Source organism: Nomascus leucogenys, chromosome 4 (genome assembly GCF_006542625.1).
Source record: "Nomascus leucogenys isolate Asia chromosome 4, Asia_NLE_v1, whole genome shotgun sequence".
NCBI classification, from domain to species: Eukaryota; Metazoa; Chordata; class Mammalia; order Primates; family Hylobatidae; genus Nomascus; species Nomascus leucogenys.
The window spans coordinates 52,280,570-52,307,009 of record NC_044384.1 but is presented as its reverse complement, the minus strand read 5'-3'; positions in this window follow the sequence as shown (position 1 = coordinate 52,307,009).

The following is a 26,440-nucleotide window of genomic DNA, read 5'->3' as shown; positions in this document are numbered from 1 at the left end:
TTCAAGATTTAGCAATCTGAAGAAAGTTAATTACCCCAATTATAGGGTGTCACAGAGTACTAATGATTCAATAAAGTCACCTCACACACCCCCTAAATAACTTTTCATGGTGAAATTTGAATATTCAGCTTCACATAAAAGTCAATGAGTCAAATGCATGCTGTGATAGTTTATGGAACTCACTGGGATAGGGAGCTACTGACCAATGACTTACAGGTTCATGCATGTTCCTGGAGTTCAAAGTAAGAATTATCCTCTAGACTCACACCACCAGTATGGAAGCCACCAGACTCAGGAAGCTACTGAGCACTTGAAATGTGGGTCATCCAAATTGAGATGAGCTGCAAGTATAACCTACACAACAGATATTGAAGGTGTAGTATTTTAAAAAGGGCAAAATATCTAATTAATATATTATATGTTGTTTACGTGTTAAAATAATATTTTAGATACATGATGTTACATAAAATATATATCTATATACTTGTTTTCTTTTTTTTGAGACAGAGTCTTGCGCTGTTGCCCGGGCTGGCATGATCTCAGCTCACTCAGCCTCCACCTCCCAGGTTCAAGGGATTCAGCCTCCCAAGTAGCTGGGATTACAGGCACCTGCCACCACGCCCGGCTAATTTTTTGTATTTTTAGTAGAGACGGGCTTTCACTATGTTGGCCAGGCTGGTCTCGAATGCCTGACCTCGTGATCCACCCGCCTCTGCCTCCCAAAGTGCTGGGATTACAGGCATGAGCCCCGTGCCCTGCCGAAATATATTATTAAAACTAACCTTATTTATTTATTTTGTTTTACTTTTCAAATGTGCCAGCTAGAAAATTTAAAATGGCACATGTGACTCACATCATATTTCCACTGGAGAGCACATTCCTAGACCCTTGCAATTCAGGGCATGTTCCTCTGATGAGCAGCATTGCATCAGTAGGGGATTGTGAGAAACGCAGAATCTTGGGCCTCACTCAAGAACTACTGGATCAGATAATAAGATGCCCAAGTTATTTGTATTCATATGACAGCTGAAGAAGATCTTTGTTGACTTTAGGAGAGTTTCAGTGCAGACACTGCTCTCTTTTCTCTCTGTATCTTTGCAATCATCATTCCTTAGCACCTACAATATGCCTTCATTTGAGGGCTTATTCAATATTTAATCTTAATTTCACTAAGTAAACAGATATTCCTTTTCTTATTACTGTCACTGTTTTTTCCATATTGAAATGGCAATTGCTGCAAATGCTGTGTGTGTGAAAGTTGGTTCCATTAAGAGCTAATAAATTTATATGATTCATACACTAAAAACAACAGGAGATTATGGTCAGGTGAAAGATACGTGGATTTCATGTTATTGTATTTCCCTTCTTGAAATAGAAAGGAAAATTTGGGATTAAAATAATTTTATGAGCAAGTCTAACAGTGCTGTGAGGGTCTAATTGTCAGCCAGCTCTCTTTTGGAGCAGAGTATACAAAGGTTATTGTTAAACAGTGCCAGCAGACAGGTTGCTGCTTTTGTCTCCTTTGCAATTTGCAATTTGGGAATGGAGGGAAACTGGGCAATATCCCTTTCTGTTTTTGGTCGTTCTTATTGTTCTCAATAGTTTTCATTTTGGTCCACAACTCTGCCATACTTACAGAGGAATTTAGATTGAGTTTGTTAGTTCTGAAAGCAAAGTATCATACTAATGAATCACTAAAAAGAAAGCTGGTCTAATTATAGCCAAATGGTGCAAAATAACCTTACTTATGATTGCCCCTGATTAGGTGTAGGCTGCTGTGCTTGCTGCAGGGGGCTGTAGATTATCACTGAAATGCAAGGTGCCCACTGACTGCCAAGAGGGGAAGAACTTGCAGCAAACAAAATATTGCAGCTGTACTCTATTATTTTGTTGTAAAGTCATGTCCCAGTTTCCTATACCCAATAGCTTGAACTTGGCATTGCTCAATTCCTGCTTATTGGTGAACTGATCTCATGTTCGACAAATAAATATTAATCAACTGATAATTAAGTATTCACCCTTAGGTCACCGTAATATTATAGTCAGACCGTTTGCATTGGAGGAATGAGGATTTGTTTAAGCTACTACCAACAAAGGACGATTTGTTTTAAATCCAAGCAAAATCCCATGGAACTCTAATGGCAAAGCCACAGTAGTGTGGGTCTCAGGGATCTGGGGATTCGCTCTAGATCCAGAATGACTCTAGAGAACTAGGCTGTGAGAGATCTTCATTCTGGTGACCTGTGGTTGCTTCCCAGCTACTCCAAGTGGGAATGCTTCTTTCTCTTTCACTCCCAGTTGCCTTCCTCTGTTGACTTCTAGTTTCTTCCCTCCCTACTCCTTTCACAGTATCCCCCAATCACAGTCCTGCTTCATGATCTTTCAGAGGCAGACTTCACTGCTTTTTGGCAATTCTTTCTTTGTTTCCTGGCTCAGATTCCTAGAGGAAACCTGATTAGCCAAAGTCAACTTTTCAAGTCAGTCCACCTTGGTAACAGGTCACATCTCAGACCCAGTGACTGTACACTGGGACCATTGATAGAGATGTTTTTCTAATAAATGGTGGAGTAGGGCTCGAACTCATAACTAACATATCTCATATGCATACTCATTTATTGAGAGCATCCTCTGTGTAGGCACTATTCTAGCAAATAAGATAACTAAACTTTTCAGTAATAATGAGTGGCAGGCAGAGAATTACAGTAGATGGATAGGAAGGAGAGTGACTGGCAGGTTGGCTAGATGGGGTGAGCAAAGAAGGATTTGCAGAGCAAGTGACATTTAAACAGGCACCTGAATGAAAAGAAGGAGCTAATCAGAGGAAGATCAAGGTAAGATTATTCCAGGCAGAGGACACAGCTAGTGCACAGGCCCTGAAACCAGAAGGAACCTGACATGTTTAAGAATTTTTTAAAGGTCATAATAGCTGAAGATTGTGATCCAGAAGGAGACTGACGTGAAATTAGGTCAGTGAGGTCAGCAGGGACTGGGACCAGATCCTATCAAGGTTTGCAATCCAAAATAAGGTGCTTGGATTTTATTCTAAGTGAAATGGAAGCCACTGGAATGACATTAAATAATCTTACCCCCCCCCAAAATTAAAAATAGTGTTTCATAATTTTCATATTTTTTATTTACTTTAATTTGATTTTTATGTATGAAAATGGCCAAGAAAACAGTATGAGAGGGTGCTTAACTTCATTCATTACTAAGAAGATGCACAATGAGATCCCACTGTATGCCTAGCAATTCTATTTCTAGGTGTATATTTATTAAGACTGTGTATATATTTGCACCAAAAGACACATACTAAAATGTTCACAAGCCCCAAACTGGAAGCTTTCCCAATGCCCTTCCACAGTTGAATGGGTAAGTACATGGCAGTGCAGCCACATCACACTGCTATGGAGCAGGGTTGACAAACTACAGCCTCCTGGTCAAATCCAGCTCACGGCCTGTTTTATTACTAGCATTTGAGCTAAGAATGAATTTGACATTTTTAAAGGGTTTTAAAAACAACAACAAAAATCAACCAACAAACAAGAATAACAACAACTGGGGACTATATGCAGCCTGCAAACTCTAAAATATTTACTGTCTGGATTTTTATAGAAAAAGTTTGCTCTCCCTGAGTACAGCAAAGAGAATGAATAAACAATAACTATAGGCAACAATATGGATAGATTCCCAAACAACATGTTGGGTGAAAGAAGTTATACCCCAAAGCATACCTGCTATATAAAAACAGACAAAATTCAACTATGGTCTTAGAAGTCAGTCTGGTGCTTACACTCGACCAGGGTGGTAAGTAGAAGAGAGGATGAAGCAATGCTTTCAAAGAGCTGTTTATGTTTCATAGGTGTCCTCCGTTTGTGAATGTTTTCACATACTGTGCTTTATGACACATGTAAGCATGTATTACTCGGACTACAAACATTTGACGTTTTATAGGGAAAGGCAATTTAAATTATTAAAGTTTCCCCCTCCGCCATATTTGGGTCATGTAAACATTTGAGGGGTTTCTATGGTACTCCCAAAATTCAAAAAGACTTTTCATCTTTGGGTTATTACCAGTGATGTCCTCATTTTCCAAATTAGTGTATTCCTTTCAGGCACTGCTACTTGCCCGTGGAACTGATATGATTTTTCTACAACACTAAGAGCCCTATAGCCGAGGTATTGGATTCTTTATTATCAACTGTGGGCTTTCTCTCCCATCTCATATCCAAGGCAATCCTTCAATAGTTCTACCTTCATCTAGATCCACAATTTAACCATTTTTCTCTACCTTCACTGCTATGGGCATTGTTAAAGCTGCAATGATATGTTTCCTGGTTTAGTCTCTTAACTAGTCCCCTGGGGCTTTTACCCTTGTCTCCCTGTGCTCGCAGTGTCTATTCTCAGAACAGCAACCGCCACGATCCTTTGAAAACAAAGATTATGTCACCACTCCTCAGGTCAAAACCCTCTTAAACTCTTTCATTCAATAAAAACAAAGTTTTACAATGGCAGCAAGACCAGCATTATGTCACCACTCCCTCCCACAAACACACACTCCCCTTTGCTACTCAGGCCTCCTTTTCATCCTCAAAAACTTCAAAAACATTCCTTTCTTTGGGCCTTTTGCTAGCTGTTTCCTCTGCCTAAATCACTCTCCAGATCATCTCCATAGCTAAGCAACTTGCCTCCTAAATGTCTTCACTAAAGTTTCACCTTTTCAAAGAGATGAAGGCTCAGTGAGGCCTATTGTGATGGTTCTATTTGAAAATTATCAGCTGTCCCTGTCGGTCCCTATCACCTTGCTTTTGTTATTGCAATTATGGCATTTGAACATGCTCTATTTGTATTTATGACTATCATTGTTTATTAACTGTCTTTTCTAACTAGCATATACATTCTTGACAGGCAGTGATATTTTATTTATATAGTGATGTATTCCAAGTGTCTATATCAGTGCTTGGCACATAGAAAGTTTCAGTGAATGTTGGATGAATGAATGCATGTGGTCCTGCCTCACAGAGACACCATTCTTCTGGCATCTCTGAATGTTGCCACATTTCTGTGGATGTATGTAGAAACGGATCAACACAACTCAAGGGCTTCATGATCTCTTGAGTTCCTTATCAGACCTTTTTAGTGTAAAATGCTAGTTAATAACCTACACATGAATAAATTTATGTGGTTATCTTTTTAAATTAAAAAAGTTATAAATACTTTACAAAGAAATTATTTATTGGTTTCATGAGTTATGTTTTTCTAGATGTGTTTGATGGACAGAAAATTTTATGATCAAATTTTAAAAACGTTCCATCCAAGATAGAGTTTAATATTTTCTTTCTCTCAGGACTGTGCTACAGCTAGAGAACCAAATCTGGGAAGGAAATTCTTTTTAAACAGCTTAAGCATTCAGCCTTGGCCCAAATCTTCTACGCTTGGATTGAGGAACGAAAAAGGAAGGACAAATGGTGATTTAGACTATCACCCTTAAACATCTCTTTCTTTCCTAAGAGAGTGGTTTGTGGAGAGCTCCAGGGCTATCACTACTGACGGCAAAGTTTAGAGGTCTTTGCTTTAGGCCTATTGATACTTAGTTTTCTGTGGCTTGATAACTGGGACATTTAGTGTCACTTTTATTTATAAGAGCTAGTCTTTATTTCAATTGGGCATTGAAAGTTAGTAGATTGTGTTTTACTATATACTAAAGATTTTCTTTAAGTCAGTGTTATGCTGTCACATAAAATGTACCAATTTTCCTGAACTTGTTTTCCAAGGTCATGTGTAAACAAGTATTTGTTTATACAAATGAAGTATAAATGTTTTCATTAGTAGAAAGGCAATGTAAGACTTACTATGGAAGACAGATAACCACAGGAAAGTTATTAATAGATTGCAATATATTAAATGCTTGGTCCTTAGAAAGATATTTTAAATACTATTTTTTTTCACACAGGAAGATGATTTTAAATCCTACTTTAAAATATATTTGACCCTATGATCACAGTGCCAAGCAGAGATCCTATTCATTAGTGAGATTTATAAAAACATATTTTGATGTTATGCAACCTAAGTAAGGTTTATTCTCTCATGGATAGCAGAACAAATGGATGAGAAGGTAAAAGCCCTAGAAATGCAACGCAAGCTAATGAAGATGTTAGGGTCATTTAGCAGAAATAATAATAATGGTTACTTAAAAATCATAACACATTCTATCAAGGATTATTTTCATTAAAAATGTTACTGACATAAAATTTTCTGTCCATCAAACACATCTAGAAAAACATAACTCATTAAACATATTAAATAAATGATTGTAAAGTATTTATAACTTTTTTAATTTTAAAAAATAACCACATAAAGTTATTTACATATATGTTATTAACTAGCATTTTATACTAAAAAGTTCAGATAAGGAGCTCAGAATGGACTTATTATTATTATTATTTTATAATTGAGTGCCCAGAGAATACTTATTGTAACTGAGAAATTAGGGAAAGTCCTTACTCTGCTATACATCAGACCATGCTTCCAATACAGACACAGTGACCAAGTTGACCTAGGACCAATTATTTAACTTATCCAAAGCTTAGTATCTTGATCCATAAAACAAGGATAATAACAGTGCCCACTGCATAGGATTATTGTGACGATTAAGTGAGATGATATATAAAGCATATAGTAGAGTGTCTGGCACATATTTTAAATTCAATAAATGCAGGTTATTATTATTATTACTGCAGTTTTCTTTACCAAATGAAGATATAGCTTTGCAAACTCATAGTGTTGATTTTTTTTGCATTCAAATACAGAACTTTCCATTTATTTTCTTTATATATCTTATTGTTAAACGTAGCTAATGTTTTCACATTATTAGTATCACTTTAGATCCCAAATGTATCATCCAACTTCTCTTCTATCCCTCCAAGCCTCCTACTATTCACAATTCTGATTGTCATGTAATCTAAATCTTTATCAAACTCATTTGTAAAAACAGGAAAATAAAAAGAGGATAATATTAATATTCCTAAGCTTCAACCTTATGAGTTTAATTGACATCAGGCCACAAATGAGTGCTCTTTGGTAAAGTTGTTCCACCTATTATAGAGCTTTTAACTATTCTTTCATAGAGTCAATATGACACTTTTCATGTTGTACTTTGAATAACAGTGATTATGATACATTTTCTTATTCCCCTATTAGACTGTAGGTTCCTCGCTATCAGGAACTATGACATTCATTTTTATTTTACTCATTTAATCCACAATATGTACCAGAGTGCTTTATATATGCACTTAGTAGATGTTTTCTGAATTAACAGAATGAAATAATTATTTGAGGACAAGACATATCTTTGACTTAAAAATATTATGGCGTCATTGAGAAAAATGTCATTTTTTTTGTGTGCAATGTACCACTTCTAGAAGGACACCAACCCATGTTTGAGATTGCTAAATGACAGTGAAATCCAGGAAATCCTCACAACTATTTCATTTTCCAAACTCCACATGCTTCTTCTTTACAATCCTTCTTGCCTTCCTCTACCTTAGATTGTCTTGCATTGAAGCTTAGTTAAACCATATTTGCAAAGCTTATTGAATTCTTCAAAATAAAGATGCTACGGAATTGTGTTATGTGGACAGTAATGTGACATCTCTGCTCTCTCCTCGGTCATGACTATAAATCCCATGCTACTGTGAACTGGAAGCAACAAAGCAATCTATAATCTGAAGTGACATAAAAATATAACAGATTTCAGCTGAGTGTTCCTAGAAGACTTTAGGAATGTGTTTTCTTTTAAAGCATAGATCCTTTACAGTTTTTCTTGCTAAAGGACAATGAGCAGAAGTTGAAAACCAATTCCAGTGCTGACAATAACTAACATTGTTTCACTGAACTGCGATAGGCAAATTGAATGACCTTGGACAGTCCTTTTACCTTTTAAACTTGAGTTTCTTCATCTATGAAAAATGGAGTCAGAACAGGTAATCTCTCACCCACCTTCCAGATCTGCCAAAATGTCAAGCAAATAGAGCTGGGTAATTTCTTATGGACAGATTTATATACACCATTGTATATGACATTACAATTCTAATTGGAGACCTCTTAAAGATTAGGATGACAAATGGGTTCATGATTTAAATATAAGTGACTTAGAGCAGGATTGCAAAATTTAACTGTCTTAAATATAAACTGTCTGGAATGTCCTCCTACTCTTCACGTAGATGTCTCCTGGCCACCCTCTCAAGTCCAGCACTAGGAAGGGTCCCTCCTCCAAGCTATCCTACATTGTTGTTTTACATTTATGTCCCCACATGTTTTCATTCTCCCTCTAAATTGTAAGCTCATTGAAGAAAGGCATTATGTTTTATACTGTATTTATCTTCAAAGGGCCAACATATCTAGGCATTAGAGACCTTGAGCACTCAATACTTAAGTAGCTTTTATAAATATCTGATCACTGCAAGAGCTGCATTACCATTAAAATTAAACGTGAGCCACTTTAAATGACCATCAATATATTACAACGAGAATCAACATGAGTAGAAAGCCTGACTCTGCCATTTACCCAGGGTCTCTACCTCTCAGTTTCCAAATTTGTAAAATAATGAGTTGCCACCTGCCTTTTAGAGCTTTTACGAGTATTAAATAAAAGAATGTGGGCAAAGCTGGTACATAAAAGATATTTTATAAATGGTAACTATCAATGGTAACTTATTCTTATTCTTATTGGAGCCAGTATGATACTATTCACTTGCTTTTGTATGTTTACAAAACTAATCAGTAGACTTTGACTTCTGTGTGCAGCAGGATCTCCTTAAATATTTACCTTCTTAGGACCCAGCCCTAAAGAGTCTGACTTTGGTGATTCTCGAAACTTGCTTTGAGAAATGCTGTCACAGAGTCAAATTGTTCGTAACTCAACCTTATTCTTAAAATATTTCCAGTAGATATTCCTGAGAGTTCCAGAGTTTCAAGCATTTCACTCTCTACTAAGTATTACAATATTATGGTATTTTAAGGCCTGCTGTCTTGAAAGTTAGGTGGCTTGGTGAAACAACCTGGAAGCTATTAGCCTGAAAAATAGAAATGAAAAACTATCGAGTGTAATCTTTCTGACTAAAGAAAATAATTGCTTTCTCACAGCCTGAAAAATTACACAAACATGTTTTCCCCCATAGTACAACTGCCATTTTCAATTTCCAAGTATGGCTAAGGCCTCAGGTTATCCACAGTCTTTTTGAACTTCAACATCTTAGACAATTATTTTTAAGAAAAGGTTTACCTTGGATTTAATTTCATTGTTCTGCCAATTGGCAATATCACTATTACAATTGCTATTAAAACTGGTGTCAATAAATTGCTTCAGCCAATACTTTTTTTATATATTGGTCCTTAGCTCAATTTTCACACACTTTAGAATTCAGAGAGAAAACCCTAGAAGATTAAGGGCACCAGGACAAAAACCTTCAGGATTATAGATATAAGCAGTCTCTATTAGCATAGATTTTTAAACTACAAAATTATTTTACATTTTAGTCTTTAAACTTGTATTAGTCTGTTCTCACACTGCTATAAAGAACTACCCGAGACTGGGTAATTTATAAAGAAATGAGGTTTAATTGATTCACAGTTCCACAGGCTGTACAGGAAGCACGGCTGGGAGGCCTCAGGAAACTTACAATCATGACAGAAAGCAAAAGGGAAGCAAGTCCGTCTTACCATGGCGGAGCAGGAGAGAAAGAGAGCGAAGGGAGGAGTCCCACACACTTTTAAACCATCAGATTTCATGAGAACTCACTCACTATCATGAGAACAGCAAGAGAGAAATTCACTGCCATGAGCTAGTCACCTCTCAACCAGGCCCTTCCTCTAATTTGACATAAGATTGGGGCAGGGACACAAATCCAAACCATATCATAACTTTTTAAAATATTTAAACTTTTAGTCTTTGAAAAATCTAAGCCATTGTGGAATTCTAATTAGGACAAAGAAACTGACTTCATTCTTCTCAGAATCTAAGTCATTTCCTGATGAATTAATTAGGGTATATGTTTGAATGCCATAAAAGAAAATTCAAAATAATGGTGGTTTAAAAAAGATGAACTTCCTTCTCTTCTTGTAAAAGTCTGGGTTGGTTGACCAGGGCTAGAAGGAAGTACCACACTCAACAGAAGCCTACACTGCTTCCATCTTGTTACTGTGTCATCCTCAACACAGAGCTTGCTTTTCACTATTCAAGAGGGATGGAAGCACACAGCAAACATGCCCACATTCTGCCTCATGGGAAAGGGTCTTTGTAAGGATTATTCAGGGTTCTTTCTTCGAAGTTCATGACCCAGAAATAACACCTATCCAATTAATTCACATTCCAATTGGCAAAACTTAGTCACATGACCATACGAAGCTTCAAATGAGGATAAAAAAATATAATCTTTAACTAGGCTATCATATACTAGATATAACTTCTATTACTATGTAAGAAGTGAAGAATGGATATTGGAAGGCATCTAGCTACCTCTTCTACACCTGAAACTATTAAGTTCAAGTAGACAGATGCAATGCATGATCAGAGTGCTAATGAGCCATTAGGCTAACTGGGGGCCTTAGGGTGCTGAGTCTGACTAAATTGTATGGCAGGTAGAAACAGTACTAAGAAAGAGGAAGCTAGAATACCAGAGACAAAATATACTTACTTTATAGTAATCCTTTTCCCAAAAACCAACCTGATGACTTAATGGTCTAGAAATGTTCAGATATTTTTCTAGACATCTAACTTGCTAACCAGTAGGCTCAGTTACTGGAATCAAGTATTACTATTACCCACCATAATATATTAGTTGGAAAAAATGGGTCTTGTCTAAGAAAACCAGCACAAGCCTGATATCAAGGATTTAATTTTGTGACCAAACAAGTACAAACAGCTGGAAATGTTAAAATTTGAATATATAAACTCACTCTGGAATATGTCCTGTGATTAGTCCATAGAAGTATAAAAACTAATGTATGTTCCCTTTTAGAACCGCTTAGTATATGATTGTGTAAATGTACCACTGTTATTCAACTAGTTCCCTATTGATGATCATTTAGGTTGTTTACACTCTTTGCCATCACAAATCTTGCTACAGTAAATGGCCTTGAGCAGATTTTTATTTGTTTACAATACAAGCAGCATATCTTTGGGATGGAGTCTTAAAACTGGCATTGTATACCTTAAAGAATTTAAAGAGTACTATGTGTTCTGAAGATTTACATTATACTGTGAAATATCCTTAGTTCCATCTTTTTGGGTGAACCCAAGGGTTCTCTTTGTTGGTTCCCTATTATGAATAATAGTGAAATGATCCAGTAACTCCCTTCTACCCTCCCCACTGGGAAAGGATGCTATTCTTTTTCCAGCATCTTTTATTCTTTTATTCCCTATTAACACCTATAAGACTATTATTGAGCCTACTCTATTTTTTCATATAATCTCTCCAAACTTGTTCCATATTTTATTGATTGTCAGAGAATACAATCCCTGCATGCTACATGGTTTTCTTTATAAGCATTATTTAGTCCTAGTTCTGCAACAAAACATAGTTTTAATGCTCATCACCATTCCTTTTGCAGGTGTCACTCCAACAATTTTGGTTGTTTGAAGTTTCTTTTCTAATAGACTTTTTGGACAGTACTCATAGGAATAATATTTCTTGAATTTTCAGAAGCTCAGAAGCATTTGATTTTAGCTTTTATAACATAAAGATCATTTTGGGTCATGTCTTTTTTTCCTGGGTATCTTAAATATATTACTCAATTTGCTTTCTGGAATAAAGGCCAAAAACTCTGATATTCCTTCCCTTGTAAGTTACTTGGTCCTTTTGACTGCATGCCCAAAGGAGACTCTATATTCTTTTTCTTTAAAGTCTAATAGTTTTACTAGAATATGAATCAATGTTGACCATTCTGGGCCAATTTTCCTGGATATTCACTAACCCCTTTCAGTTTCTGGCTTCTGGTCTTTTTATCTCAGGGAATATTTATTGATTTCTAGTGTTTGTTCTATTCCTTCGCTTTAATTATTCTTTGGCAATTTCTATTTTATGCACAGGCGTTCTTTGTGTTTTTTCACTTTCTCTTGCATTCTTTGTATTTCTCTTTATTTTTTGTGTTTTAATTTTTTTCTGTCAATCATTGGTTTTTCTTAAGGCATTATCTGTGGAGTTTGCTCACTTCTGAGTTTCTTTATAGTTTGTTGTTCATTTTTGATGTGACTTTTTTCTTTTATTTCTAAATCCTTCTTGAGCTTTGACAGATCTCTATTTAAATTTTTCTTTCCCAAATTATTTTATTTCTGAGTTTTTCTAATTGTCATTTATTCTTTTTATCCAAAGCTTTCATATCTATCATTTTCTTAAATTTCATAGGATATTCAAATATTAGGCTCAGAACTTCAACTGCTCTGCAGCTGTATCTTTCTGTTCTATAATTTATATTAACATTGTATAACTGTTCTATGGTCCTTTTCTGTTCTTATGTTAAGATAGACGAATTTTCTTTCTGTCTTAGGAGATGAGGCTGGGCCAGAATGGGTTTACTAGTTCAATCACTCTGGACTCCCTCTTCTACTCTGTCTATGAAATATTCAAATGTATACTCTGGTACATGCTAGATCTTCTAGCTCTATTCTCCTTTACCATTTCTCTCCAAATCATCCCTTCTCTTTGCCTCATGGTCCCAGTCCTGATCAGATTTTACTCTACTCTCAGAGGTTTCTCCTCAGTAGGAGACTTTGTCCTTCATTCACTTTCAGAAGTGCTTGGGGCTTAAGCCACTCTAGCCCTGATCAACATACCATGGTTCCCCCTGCACTCACCCCTGAAGTGGGGACCGCCACGACCCCCTCCCTGACTCAGCTCCTGACCTCAGATTTGCATCTGAGCTTTGCTGAGATGAGGCATTCCTCCTGTGTGCCTGATGTCATATGGATCTTTCTGCTGTTTTTAACTATTTTCTACTTGCTTGTCTTTTGGAGTTCATGGGAATTCCCTGTCACCCAGTTTTGTTATACATATTTGCTATGGGACTTTTGTTTACCTATCCTACTTTTCTGTCTGTTTTTGTGCAGGATTCAGAGCAGTTATGTTGCTATAACTGCCACCTCTTTTGATTCCTCATTTTTGAGCATATGTTGTTTCAGAAAATACATTTTAAAACAACCCAGATTTTGGGTTGCATTCATTTTGCCATGAGATTACCCAGTGATTTGGAATTGTAGAAGTACAGAGAATTGGATTCCATGCTGCCTCATTTCGTTCTATTCTTTTTCTGCACTGTCATCACGTGATGATGGACATTATAATATTGTGTGTAACGGCAAAGGCTGTAGCAGTCAAGTGAAAAGTCATGACTATTTCGTGTCTTTTATATTGAGTGGGATTTCAATAAGTGTCCATAGGGAAAGTGAGTATGGATTTCAAACAATGAGAACAACATCAACTGAAGAAAAGAGGTATTAGAGAATATAGATTGAGTTGCATTGGAAGGAAATGTAAAATGAAGCCAGACCCTTAGGAGTTTGAGTATTATGCCAGTCTTAACTTGCCACAAGAAAGTTTTCAGGAAGGGAATGAAGCTACTTTTGAACTTATATTTTAACAGAATGATTTTGGTAGTAGTGTGAAGGTTAGAGTAAAGAGACAGTGTGGGAGCTAAGGTCACTGACATGATAAAATTCACTATATTTTGGGTTCCTGAAGTCAAGAGAGAGAAAGAATAATTTGATACAAGTGAAACAGTTGTGAACATACCTAAACATAATTTTCACATTAGGAAAAGTGGCACAAACCATAAAAGAACTTTAGATTAGGGAGAAGTTCTATCATAGTCAATCGTTATAGAAAATCACCCTACATACTATCTACTCCTGAGCAGAAAAACCCACCAGTTCCTGCCTGTTGGAGCAGAGGATCCAAAGGGAAGCTGCTTTCCAGGCCAGCACGTAAATCTCAACTCTGCCGGGGAAATCACTCAGACCTACCACTAAGATAAATTATAGGTAAGAAATCTAAGATAAAATAAATTTGAAAATGTTTGCTTGTTTAGGATGAATTAGCTGTTTCTGTAGGCACGGCAATTCAAGTAATGATGAAGCAGTGATTAGAAGAGCAAGAATATAAACTAGGAATATCAGGCAAGTTACTAAGAAGTATGCAGGAGACCCTAGCTGCCTTGTCCCATGTCCCCTGAGCTCATTTCTAGGCATACTTTCAGACCTTGAAGGAGAGTTTGCAGGCACTCTGACAGCGTCCCCCGCAGGTGCTTCTCTGGCTGAAAGCTTTCTTTGGCCCCAGGGGAGTTTTCTAAGTTCAAGTCCAGGGCAACCTGGAACTGCCAGGATTCAACGCCCTGAGGACATTCTTTAATCAAAGAAGGACAGCAATCGGGATAAATACCCGAGCTTTTCTGTAGCTTAGTGGGGAAATTCAGAGCTGCTTTCTGCAAGGTTCCTTGGAGTATCCCCAGAAGAACTGAGCCCTTGTCACCCACAGTCCACCCATCTACACACTCATGATTGGCTTTTCCCCTTCCAAGCCACACTTGCCTCACTTCTCACATGTCGTTCCTGGAACGACCCTTAAATATATTTCCTGTAACCAAGTCCTTGTCTCTGTCTGCTTTGTGAGGAATCCAAATGATAACTAGCAAACACTTTCTTATAATAAATTATTCCCAAATTGTTTTACCTTCTGTTTCAGGGCTGTACTGGAAACTTCCCAATATCTGGTACTGACTTGTAGTGATTAATAGGATTCCTTTTTCAATGCAGGAGTTGCATTTTTCATCTTGATATCCATAGCACCTGACCTGTTCCCCAGCATAAAACATCTGGACATTAAATAATTGTAGAATGAATGAATGAGGTTCCAATAGGCAAGCAGACTATCTAGAATCTAGCAATAAGCAACCAGAGGGTGTTTATGTAGGAATAGAGCATCAGGAAGCAATAAATAGACACAAACCTCAGGAAGCAGGTAATTGCATCAATCCAAAAATAAATAGCAAAAAGAGGCAGAGATAAGATGTCAGGAACAAGGTCCTGTCTCCAAAGAAGATTGCAGTTCATAAGAAAATACATAACGTCAGAGGGAGGAGAGGATGAAGCCTATCAGTATTCATTTAATCCTTATAATGGTCCTAAAATACAGATGTTATGTGCTTTGTTTAATGAATAGAAAAAAATAAATCCTAGAAAGGTAAAGGAAAATGACCCAGTTTATGTTGTAAGTAGTGATTGAAGAACCAAGACACAAGTTCCCTGGTGTTTTAGCTGTAATTACTAGAAGTGAAAACTCCTAAAAGGACTCAAAAGGATTCCTATTTCTGAGGAGTCAATCTCCAGGGTACCTCCCTGTATCTCAAGATATGCCTAGAGCACAGGAATAAGAATTTGGGAGCCACCGTAACTGTTTTAGAATGTAACATCTTATAGTTTCTTTGAAAGCAATGGAAGAAATGTCCCAACAGAGTTACAGGATGCCCAAATTCTGACCAATGGTATTCAAAAGAAAAATAATAAAGGAATACATGCATTATCCTTTCATTTCTTCTTTTTTGTTCTGTCTTACTGAACATAATTTCCTCAAGCATAACACAAACGAACTCTCTCTCTCTTTTTCAATCAATGTGATCCCCTCCTAGGATTCAAAATTACAGTGCTGTTTTGGAGGCTTCATTTTGCTTCCATGCTAGCAATTTGTCTAAATCTTTGCCTAGTGGCCTCAATGAATGCATTTGGCAGGAGGAGCAGGATGATAGGAAAAGGGGGAGCTTCTGTGAATACAAGTACTTTGTGAAATCAGCAATGATGTGAAAAGAAATACATAAAAGCTACCCAGCACAGGCTATATGTTTTTAATGGGACTTCATTATATGTATAGACTTCTTAAAGTTTGCCTCAGCATGTGGCAGTGGGTTTCTATAGAGGAAGTTTGAGAGCACTTAGAAGTTTTCTTTCACTTCTCTTCTTTTTAACTCACTCCCTACAATCACTGATAAAGAAAAGGAGAATAACTGTGGGTTCATAATAACTTTGTAGCAGGATTTATACCATCTGCCATTGATTTTCTGAAAACTATAGAATCAAGGCCATGGGGGAACCTTAATTTATGAAATGAGACGTGGAGACATCGGAAGAGTGGGCTTAGCAGGGATTGCATTCAGAAGCATTGCACCCAAAGAGATGTGTATTCAGAGATGTTCTAGAAGACAGCCTTTACTAATGCTGTGCTCAGGTGCAGGGCCCTGAATCCTAGCAATGTCCGGCACAGAGTTGACCCTCAAAGAATATTGACTTAATGAATGAGTGTCCCACTGGTGGAAGCCAAAACCCAGAATTCAGGAAACAGAACCAGAGTTTCAAAGATGGGAGTTAAAAGCAAGAAATTACAGGGTTAACCATAGCAAGCAGGAGACTGTGGACACGATGAGACTTGGATTTTTACAGTAGCAGAAAAAATATTTCTTAGGTGGGCTGAAGACGGTGTGAGGTGATCCTTAAATGCTAGAAAGATTAGCTGTCACTTTAATCTGTAGGCAATAGAGAGCTAGGAAAGGTTTCAAAGTAGAGGTATCAAAATAGTTTTTTTAAAAGCTTATCAGCAGAATGGTTTTGAAGGGAAGAAAATATAGGCATAGGAACAAGTCAGGAATCTAGTCCCAGCAGGAGGATGTAGTGGTTAGGAACAGATGCCTCCAAGCCAGACAGACCTGGAATTGTAATCCAGATGTGCAATTCACTAGTGAAATTCTGAGTAACTTATTTCTTCAAGCATCAATGTTCTCATCTGCATAGGCATAATTTATTTATTCATTCAATATTTTTGAGCATCTGTTCTAGAAGCTGAATGAACACGTATACAATAGAGAGCCTTCCTTGAAACACTTTGAAGAGGTGACATTTATATCAAGAACCAAAAATAAGGGGGGGGTGAAGGGGTGCACATAGCAAGAGATAAACATGTCATGAAGAGGAAATCATTGGTATAAATGCTTTGAGGCAAGAATGAGAGGCACACTGAGGGAACTGAGAGGTCAATATGGACTTGTGGGTAAAAGGAACAGTGACTGAGCTGAGGACAGAGAGCTGGGCAAGGGCCAAGTCATGGAGAGCTTCATAAGTCAGGCTAAGAAGACCAGATGTATTTTAAATGCAATGAGAAATGTATAGAGTGTATTTCTGTAGATCACTATTGCTGAATAGAAAATGGATTGCTGTGGGACGTAGATTGGAGCTGGGAGACTAGTTAAAAAGCTGTTGCGGAAGTCTGGGAAAGAGATAATGGTGGCTTGAAATAGGGTTGATGATGAAGAAGAGAGGGAAAAGCACAGATTTGGGACATGCTTAAGAGGTAGAATCAGCACGACTTGCTGATAAACTGAATTTGGGGAGTAATAGAAGGCAAGGAATCAAAGATAATCCCTATATTTCTGGCTGGAGCAATTGGCCATAGGGTTATGCTTTTTGTAAGGAACGTTTTATGGGGAGAAGCAGATTGGCAAATCAAGAGCGTGTTTGTGATTTTAGTTGAAAATATATGCTAGGCATCCAAGTGGAGATGCTAAGTGATATGTGCCTGAAGCTCACTCCGGGGATAGGTTAGGGCTGGAAGTTAATGTTTAGCAGCCATCAGAACAGAGATGATTTTAAATCCGTGGAATTGGCTGAAGCCTCTAGTCATGCACAGAGAAGTAAATGGGATTGCAGAAAATACAGTGGATTGATTCACAATATCCATTCCAACCTCTTAGTGTGTCTTCCTGGATTGCAGAATCTTAAAAACTAGTAACTATGTTTCCCAGGCTCCCTTCATTTGGGTTATAGCTAGGATTTAGGTTCCATCTATCAGCTGCACTTGTGCAAGTGTGGAGGTCAGAACCGAGACCTGGGGAGTAAGGTAGGGCATAGGCATCATTTTGAGAACTGATCTTGCCGTGGTTCTAGATTCAGCCACTATAAATGCTGGCTTCTCAACTCTGAAGGTAGCTCCAAATTCTACAGCTTCCTAATTTTGGCAGGCATAGCAGCATTCTTGGAAGATCCCTTCTTCAGTGAGACTCATTTGTGGAAGCTCAGACAAAAGTCTCTTTTTTAGCTTATTATTTTAAATGTTTAAAATATTTAATTCTCTGCCTAAAAGAAGGCATCCCTTCCTGCTTAAACCGGCAAGAGTGCATTACGTTCTGAGCAACACTGTGTCTTGGCTCAGTGTCGTATCACTATAGCATCAAAAGCCTCTTCAAAGGGGAGAAACTGGCGAAGCAGAAGACTAGAGAGACTGAGAAGGAACAGCCAATGAGGTGAAAGGAAACCAAGAGTCTGATGCCATGGAAACCAGGGAAGAATATGTTTCTTCCAGAATATCATTTGGTGCTGAGTGGTCAGTCGAGAATTGCATGGTCAAATAAGAAAGATGCCAAGAAGATCCTTTGTGAGCTTGCAAAGAACAGTCTCTATAAAGTAGTAAAAACAAACACCACTGGGAGTGGTATGAAAGGGAACATGAGAGCTAAGGAAATAAATTCAGCAACCACAGGCAACTTTTCAAGATATTTTAAAGAACGTTAAAATGGGAAGGTAATGAGCAGAACAGGGGTTGTGTGATATTTGTTTGTGTGTATGTTCATTGTAAATATAGGAACTACTATTGCACAGTAAGGCGAATTGTAAGCTACTCTCCAGAAAAGAGGAGAAGATGGATGATGTGAAACAGAGGAGATAGTTGAAGCCACAAGGTATTTAAGAATATAAATACTTTGGTTACTCTGGAAATTTCTTTTCTCTCAAGGAACTGCGAGGTAAAGCCATCAGCTGAAAATGAGTTGGGGTTGTGAGGTGTAAACATTTTGAGAGAGAAGAAGGAATGCAATGGTGGTTTTGCTAAGCAGGGATAACAACAAGCAAAAGAAGAACTACACATAATGCATCTAAATAAATCTTAGGTCATAAATTTACATTGATGTTGGTCTGTATGGTTTTGTGACTTTTTCCCCAGCAATGTGTATTTTGGGTACAGGCACAGAGTGAGCTTGAGAGTTGCATTTAACTAACATTCAAGCCTGACAGGTTAGTACATAGAGAAGGGTTACAAGGAACTAATTGTAATTATGGAACATCCAATCTAAGTTTGGTAAAAAGTGACAAGAGGAAATGAGAGGAGTCACTGAAGGTGAGACAGTTGTAGGTTTGCTTAATGATGCATTGATAAAGTTGAAGACTGATAGGATATAATTAAGTAGGAGAATGGTTAGAGGAAGTGGTAGTTGAAGTTGAGGCTTAAGAATTAGAGAAGCTATCTGTGATGACATGGTCAAGGGTTTGACCGTGGAAGCAGGTAACTGAAATAGGGCAGAGAAAACATTTACCAAAGTGAGGAAGTTTAGGAACTGAGAGGTAACAATGTTGGTTAGATTATTCATTTGGATGTTGAAATTGCCAGGAGTGGTGACAGGAGCAGCAGTAGAAGGAATACAGTGATCTAGATGTGAAAAATCATCAGTGAATGGGGCAGGATTAATTAGGGTCAGTTGATGGTAGCCAGGCAGGGTATTAAGTGGGTTTCCTCCTCCTTCTTGCCAAACGACTATGCAATCTCAGAAAGAACACTATTTAGCAGCTACCTGGTAGAACAGCTATTAGAATTACATGAGATCATGTGCAATTTAAAATGCCTAAAAAAAGGTCTGGCACATTTAATGGTGATGCTGTTGTTATAGTCATATTAATGAATCAACTTGCACTAGCAAAATATCTAATATATGCCAATCGTGGGAATAGATGCTATTCATTTTAATATATCCTTTGTTTATTTCTTTGACCTAGAATCATAGATTATTAAATCTAGGCAGGATGTCAAAAGTCGTCCCATCCAAAGGTCCCCTAACAAGAGTCAAAGGTTAGATAAATGCATAAAATTACCTGTGAAGCCCATTAAATATATAAATTCCAGGCCTCCACACATGATAATTCTAATCTTTATGCCAACAGTGGGACTAGGAAACTTATATTTTTAATAAGCTCCCTAACAGATTTTGATTCACAGCCAAGTTTGGGAACCACTGCTCAACATCTTTATTTTACAGATGAGAAAATTGAAGACCAAGATCGCACAGCTGGTAAGTAAGAGAACCAGGACTTTTACCCACATTTTCTGCTTTTAAGCCCAGAAACTAGATCCTTACTAATAGTGGCATTATTGATACCCTGGGATGGGAAGTAGAATGAACGTTTACACCCTTCATTTGTTCTTCCTAGGTGGATACAGTGACTATGGCAGCAATATAAACAGTGTAATTTTATGCCATCAATCAAATGAGCTTTATGATAAATGTGTAAGAAAGATGATATGCAATGTAAAAGGTAAAAATTACAGTGAGGTAAGCAGGTAGCTGATACAATAATCCAGACCCATAACTATGGTGGTAAAAGTAACATAAAGGGGTAGACATAGTTTTTTAAAATGCTTTTTGAAGGGAAAAATGTCAAGACATTTTTCATGGTAATAATGTGAGTAACAGATTGACAAGGTCAATATGTGAAAATGGAGTACAAGTAATAGGCAACCACACTAACCTGTCCTACCTTGGTGAGGTGATTCCAAAGCCTGTCTACACACTGGAATCATGCTCTGGAGATCCTTAATGAGTAGGATCTATGCATTTGATATATAGAGATGTATAAATAGGAATCTCAGGGAATTCCTATCTTGTACAAGCTCTTGAAACAACCAAGTGTGAGCACAGTAGTTTATGCTCAAGATTCTGCAACCGTACCATCTGTGGACAACCCCTAGCCATGTAACAGAATTAGGAAGATAAAAATGAATTCCAATGGGTTGCCATTAGCAGTAATGGTAGCTGCTTTACCAACTCTTGCCAGCTTGGCAAGTGGCTTCAAATAAAATAGTGTGAGAGCAGTCACCATGTCACTGGACCTTGAAGTCAGGGACTGGATACAACCTAGAATATGTCACCCAGCCCACATAGGAGGGTGCACTTCTCTGTGAAGCATTTATAACAGGGAAGACAGTGGTATTACACATAAAGATGCTCTCTCTTCCATTCTTACTGAATATGCAACAGCAGCAAGGAACCATTGTCTAGCAAACACTCCTAATGCTGACAGCTCAGTATGTTACCAAAGCTCACTGTATATATTATTTTCCTGCTCTGCTAGACAACGAAAATTATTGTAACTGGGAGAAACAGGTACAGAGAAGAATAATGACCCTCTGCACACTCTTATTTTTTAATTTACAAGTACAGAAACTTTAGGCAGAGATGCTGCTGTCTAGGGTACCTCTAGGACATTATACAATTGAGATGGAACACTTTGGCCTTCTCTGGAGACAAATGATGGACTCCTCCAAATGTTGTTCACAACCCCAGAGGCTTTATTTCAGTATAAGTAAGGAAGATGCCTCCAGAAACAATGTGTGAGGTAAATCTTCCTTAAGAATAAAAGATGCTAAGACTGGGAAATGGGAAGGCTTAAATAGCTGCAACATTTACACGTGCCCAATTATCTCTAATAATTCCAACATCTAAAGCCTGAGAAACTGACATGCCATTGTTCTAATCAGTGCCCAGCCCTCCGCCACACAGAGGCTTTCATTCAATGTTTCAGCTCTGAAGTCTCTCGATGGAGCTGCTGTTGTCTGAACCCTCACAGACCATGGAAGACAGGCCATTTTTGAGAAGCTGAGTTAGGGGCTACCCAGTATTCAGTTTCACACTTGTTTGGCCTGATTCTTGGGGTTTTTGCTTTGCTAAGATCAAAATTTTCAAGGTAATGAGGAACTCATGAGCTGCTATGGGATCAGAATAGAAATGTTTCTGACATTTCTAACAGGTTGACCAGATATTTAAAATTCTGCCAAATAACAGAATGAGGAAGCTTTTTATTGCACTAATTAATATAAAGATAGATTAAAAAGGATATACTTTAAAAAGGATCAATATTCTCTATTTCAGTTGGATTTTTACATATATTACTACCTGCATGAAATTTTGAAATATAGAATTCTAGGAAGTAAATTTGGAGAGTCATTCATGAACTAATTTCCCACCTAATTCCTACTTATAACCTAATATCTTAATAAAATTATGTTCAAAATTAAGGCCATTGGTCATGTATTAAAAATTATTACTGTTACTGGTTTTCACATCTTGATAAATAATTCTTGAGCTATGTTTTTAACTTAGTCATGTTGCTACTAAAAGATATACTTAAACTAAAATGAGAAAAAGAATAAAATAAATAATTAGCACTTGCAAAATACAAGATTTGAAAAATAGGCCGTATTAAAATTTTTTCAACTCCCTTCATCTTTTTATCTTCTTTAAACAACTTTAATGCAATTACTTTACCTTTCAAAACGCAAAATGGAAAACAAGATGGTTGAATAAAAGTTTCCCCTAATTGTCTCCCCCCTCCACAAGAATATCAATTGAACAACTATCTACAAAAAAAAAAAGAAAAAACGACAACAACATACAACGTAAACAAACAAAAAACCCCACCTTTATAAAAGGAAAAATCAGATGAGCACTCAAAGTACCTGGTTTTAACTTCATACAGTTGAAAGAGGCACTGAAGAGGTAGGAAAAACAGTCTTGAATGACCAACATCACCCCCTCCTCCATCCCCTGGCAGCAGCCAGCGGCCATGTGGTGCAGAGAGCATTTTTTTTTTCCACTGGGGAGAAGAAGAGCGCAGAAATTGTGAAGCGTTGAACTCAGTTTTGTCCTGTAATAGCAGAAAGGAAAACTGGGACAAACTCAGCTGATTCCCATTCACAGAGGGCGCATTTAAACCAGCCCTAGCTAGAGGGGAATCATCGACTCCAGCTGTGGAAACTTGAGTTCTTGCAAACCTCACCAGTGTAGGCTAAAGTGCTCTGGGCTCCAAATATACTTGAAAGGCAGTCTAGGCCATAAGGACTACAACTTTTAGGCAAGTCTTAGTGCTGAACTGGGCCCAGAGCCAGTAGACTAAAAGGGCATGTGACCTTTTGAGACACCAACTGGGGCAGCTAAAGGGATGCTGGGATCACCTCTCCCCAACCCCAGGCTGAATAGCTCATGGCTTCAAAAGAGGCCACTTCCCTCTGCTTGAAGAAAGGAGAGAAGAGGAAAGAGTGGGGAGGACTTTGTCTTTCATCTTGGATACCAGCTCAGCCCCAGCAGGACAGGACACCGATCAGAGTCATGAGGCCCCCCTTTCTAGGCCCTAGCTCCCAGGTGACATTTTTAGATACACACTGGGCCAGAAGAGAGCCTGCTGCCTTAAGAAAAGAACCCAGTCCTGGCAAGATTCATCACCTGCTGACTGAATCACCATGCCATGGGCCCTGGGCGAGACTCTGAGACTTGTTAGCTTCAGGTGAGATGCAGCACATTCCCAGTTGTGGTGATTAAGGGCAAGACTCCTTCCACTTAAGAAAAGTAGAAGGAAAAGCAAAGGGGAATTTGTCTTGCACCTCAGTTACCAGCTTGGCCACAGGGGGTAATGCACAAAGTGAGCTCTTGGGGTCTCCAATGCCATGAGTTGGCACTTGGACAGCATTTCTGGACCTGCCCTGGGCCAGGGAGGAGCCCACTGTCCTGAAGGGTGAGTCCCAGGCCAGGCAGCATTCATCACAAGCTGACTGAAGAGACCTTGAGCCTTATGAAAACATTAGGGGTAGTCTGGCACTCCTCCCCTTGGGCCTATGGTGGTGGTGGCCGTGGGATGAGGCTCCTCTGCCTTTGGAAAGGAGAGGGAAGAGTGGGAAGAGCTGCATCTTGTGGTTTGGAAGCCAGCTCAGCCACAGTATAATGGAACACCAAGTAGACTTCTAAGGTTTTTGACCCTAGTCCCTGGCTCCCAGATGGCGCATCTGGACACAACTGAAGCCTGGAGGAACTTGCCACCCTGAAGGGAAGAACACAAGTGAAGAACACAAACCTGGCTGGCCTTGCCACCTGCTGACTGTAGATCCTCAGGGCCTTGAACAAACATAGGCCATAGCCAGTGAGTGTATACAGCAGGTCTTGGGAAAGACCCGGTGCTGTTCTGGCTTTAGGTCTGACCCATCACAATCCTAGTGGTGGTGGCCACAGGCGTGCTTGTGTCACACCACCCCCAGCTCCAGGTGGCTCAGAACAGACATAGAGACTTCATTCATTTGAGAAAAATATGTGAAGAGAACAAGTCTCTGACTGATAATTCAGAGATTCTTCTGGATCTTGTCCAAGACTATCAAGGCAGTACATTTATGAGTCCGCAAGAACCACAGAGTAACTGGGCTTAGGGTGCCCCCTAAAGGGGGCACAATACTCAAGTCTTTTTGAATATCTGGAAAGCCTTCCCAAGAACGATGGGCACAGATAAGCCAAGGCTGAGAAGACTACAATAAATACCTAACTCTTCAATGCCCAGACACTGAAGAATATCTACAAGCATTAACAACATCCAGGAAACATGACCTAACCAAATGAACTAGATAAGCCACCAGGGACCAATGCTGGAGAAACAGAGATATGTGACCTTTCAGATAGAGAATTCAAAATAGCTGTGCTGAGGAAACTCAAAGAAATTTAAGAGAACAGAGAGAAGGAATTGTGGTGGCTTACACCTGTAATCCCAGAACTTTAGGAGGCTGAGGTGGGTGAATCACTTGAAGTCAGGTGTTCAAGACCAGCCTGACTGACATGGCAAAACCACATCTCTACTAAAAACGCACAAAAAAATAGCCAGGCATGGTGGTCAGTGCCTGTAATCACAGCTACTTGGGAGGCTGAGGCAGGAGAATCACTTGAACCCAGGAGGCAGAGGTTGCAGTGAGCCGAGATTATGCCACTGCACTCCAGTCTGGGTGACAGGGTGATACCCCATCTCAAAAAAAAAAAAAAGGAATTCATAAAGTTAACAAAGAGATTGAAATAATTAGAATCAAGGAGAAATTCTGGAGTTGAAAAATGCAGTTGGCATACTGAAGAATGCATCAGAGTATTTTAATAACAGAATTGATCAAGAAGCAAGAATCAGTGAGCTAGAAGACAGGTTAATTGAAAATACATGGTAAGAGGAGAAGAAAGAATACGAAAAACAATAAAGCATGCCTACAGGATCTAGCAAATAGCCTCAAAGGGGCAAATCTAGGTTATTGACCTTAAAGAAGAAGTAGAGAAAAGATAGGGGTAAGAAGTTTACTTAAAGTGTTTATAACAGAGAACTTCCCAAATCATAGAGAAAGATATCAATATCCAAGTACAGGAAGGTTGCAGAACACCACACAGATTCAACCCAAAAAAGACTACCTCAGGGAATTTAAAAATCAAACTCAAAACGTCAAAGATAAAGAAATAATCCTAAAAGCAGCAAGATAAAATAAACAAATAACATACAATGGAGTGCCGATCTGTCTGGCACAGACTTCTCAGTGAAACTTTACAAGCCAAGAGAGACCAGCATGACACATTTAAGGTACTGAAGGAAAAATAATTTACCCTGGAATAGTATATCTGGTGAAAAAACCCTTCAAACATGAAAGAGAAATAAATACTTTCCCAGGCAAACAAAAGCTGAAGAATTTCTTCAACACCAGACCTGTCCTACAAGAAAGGCTAGAGGGATTATCTTCAATTAGAAAAAAAAAGAAATTTTCTGAAGGTACGAAACTTTAAGTACACAGAAAAGCAGAATATTATAACAGTGTAACTGTGGTGTGTAAACTACTCTTAAGTAGAAAGACTAAATGATGAACCAATCAGAAATAACAACTACTAGGACTTTTCAAGACATAGTACAGTAAGATATAAATAGAAACAACAAAAAGTTAAAAAGTAGGGGGGATGAAGTTAAGGCATAGATTAGTGTATTCGTTTTCTTTTTGCTTGTTTGTTTATGCAAACAGTGCTAAGTAGTTATCAGCTTAAAATAATCGGTTATAAGATAGTTTTAGCAAGCCTCATAGTAACTTTAAACCAAAAAACATACAACGGATACACACACACACACACACACAAAAGGAAGAAACTAAGTCATATCACGAAAGAAAATCATCTTCACTAAGAGGAAGACAGGAAGAAAAGAAAGAAGGAAGAAAGACAACAAAACAACCCAAAAACAAATAACAAAATGGCAGGATTAAGTCCTTACTTACCAGTAATAACACTGAATGTAAATGAACTAAACTCTTTAATCAAAAGGCATAGAGTGGCTTCATTGATTTAAAAAAAAATGATCTATCGCCTATAAAAAAGAAACACACTTCACCTATAAAGAAACACATAGACTGAATATAAATGGATGGAAAAAGATATTGCATACCAATGGAAAATGGCAAGAGTAGCTGTACTTGTACCAGAAAAAAATAGTTTTCAAGACAAAAACTATAAGAAGAGACAAAGAAGGTCATTATAT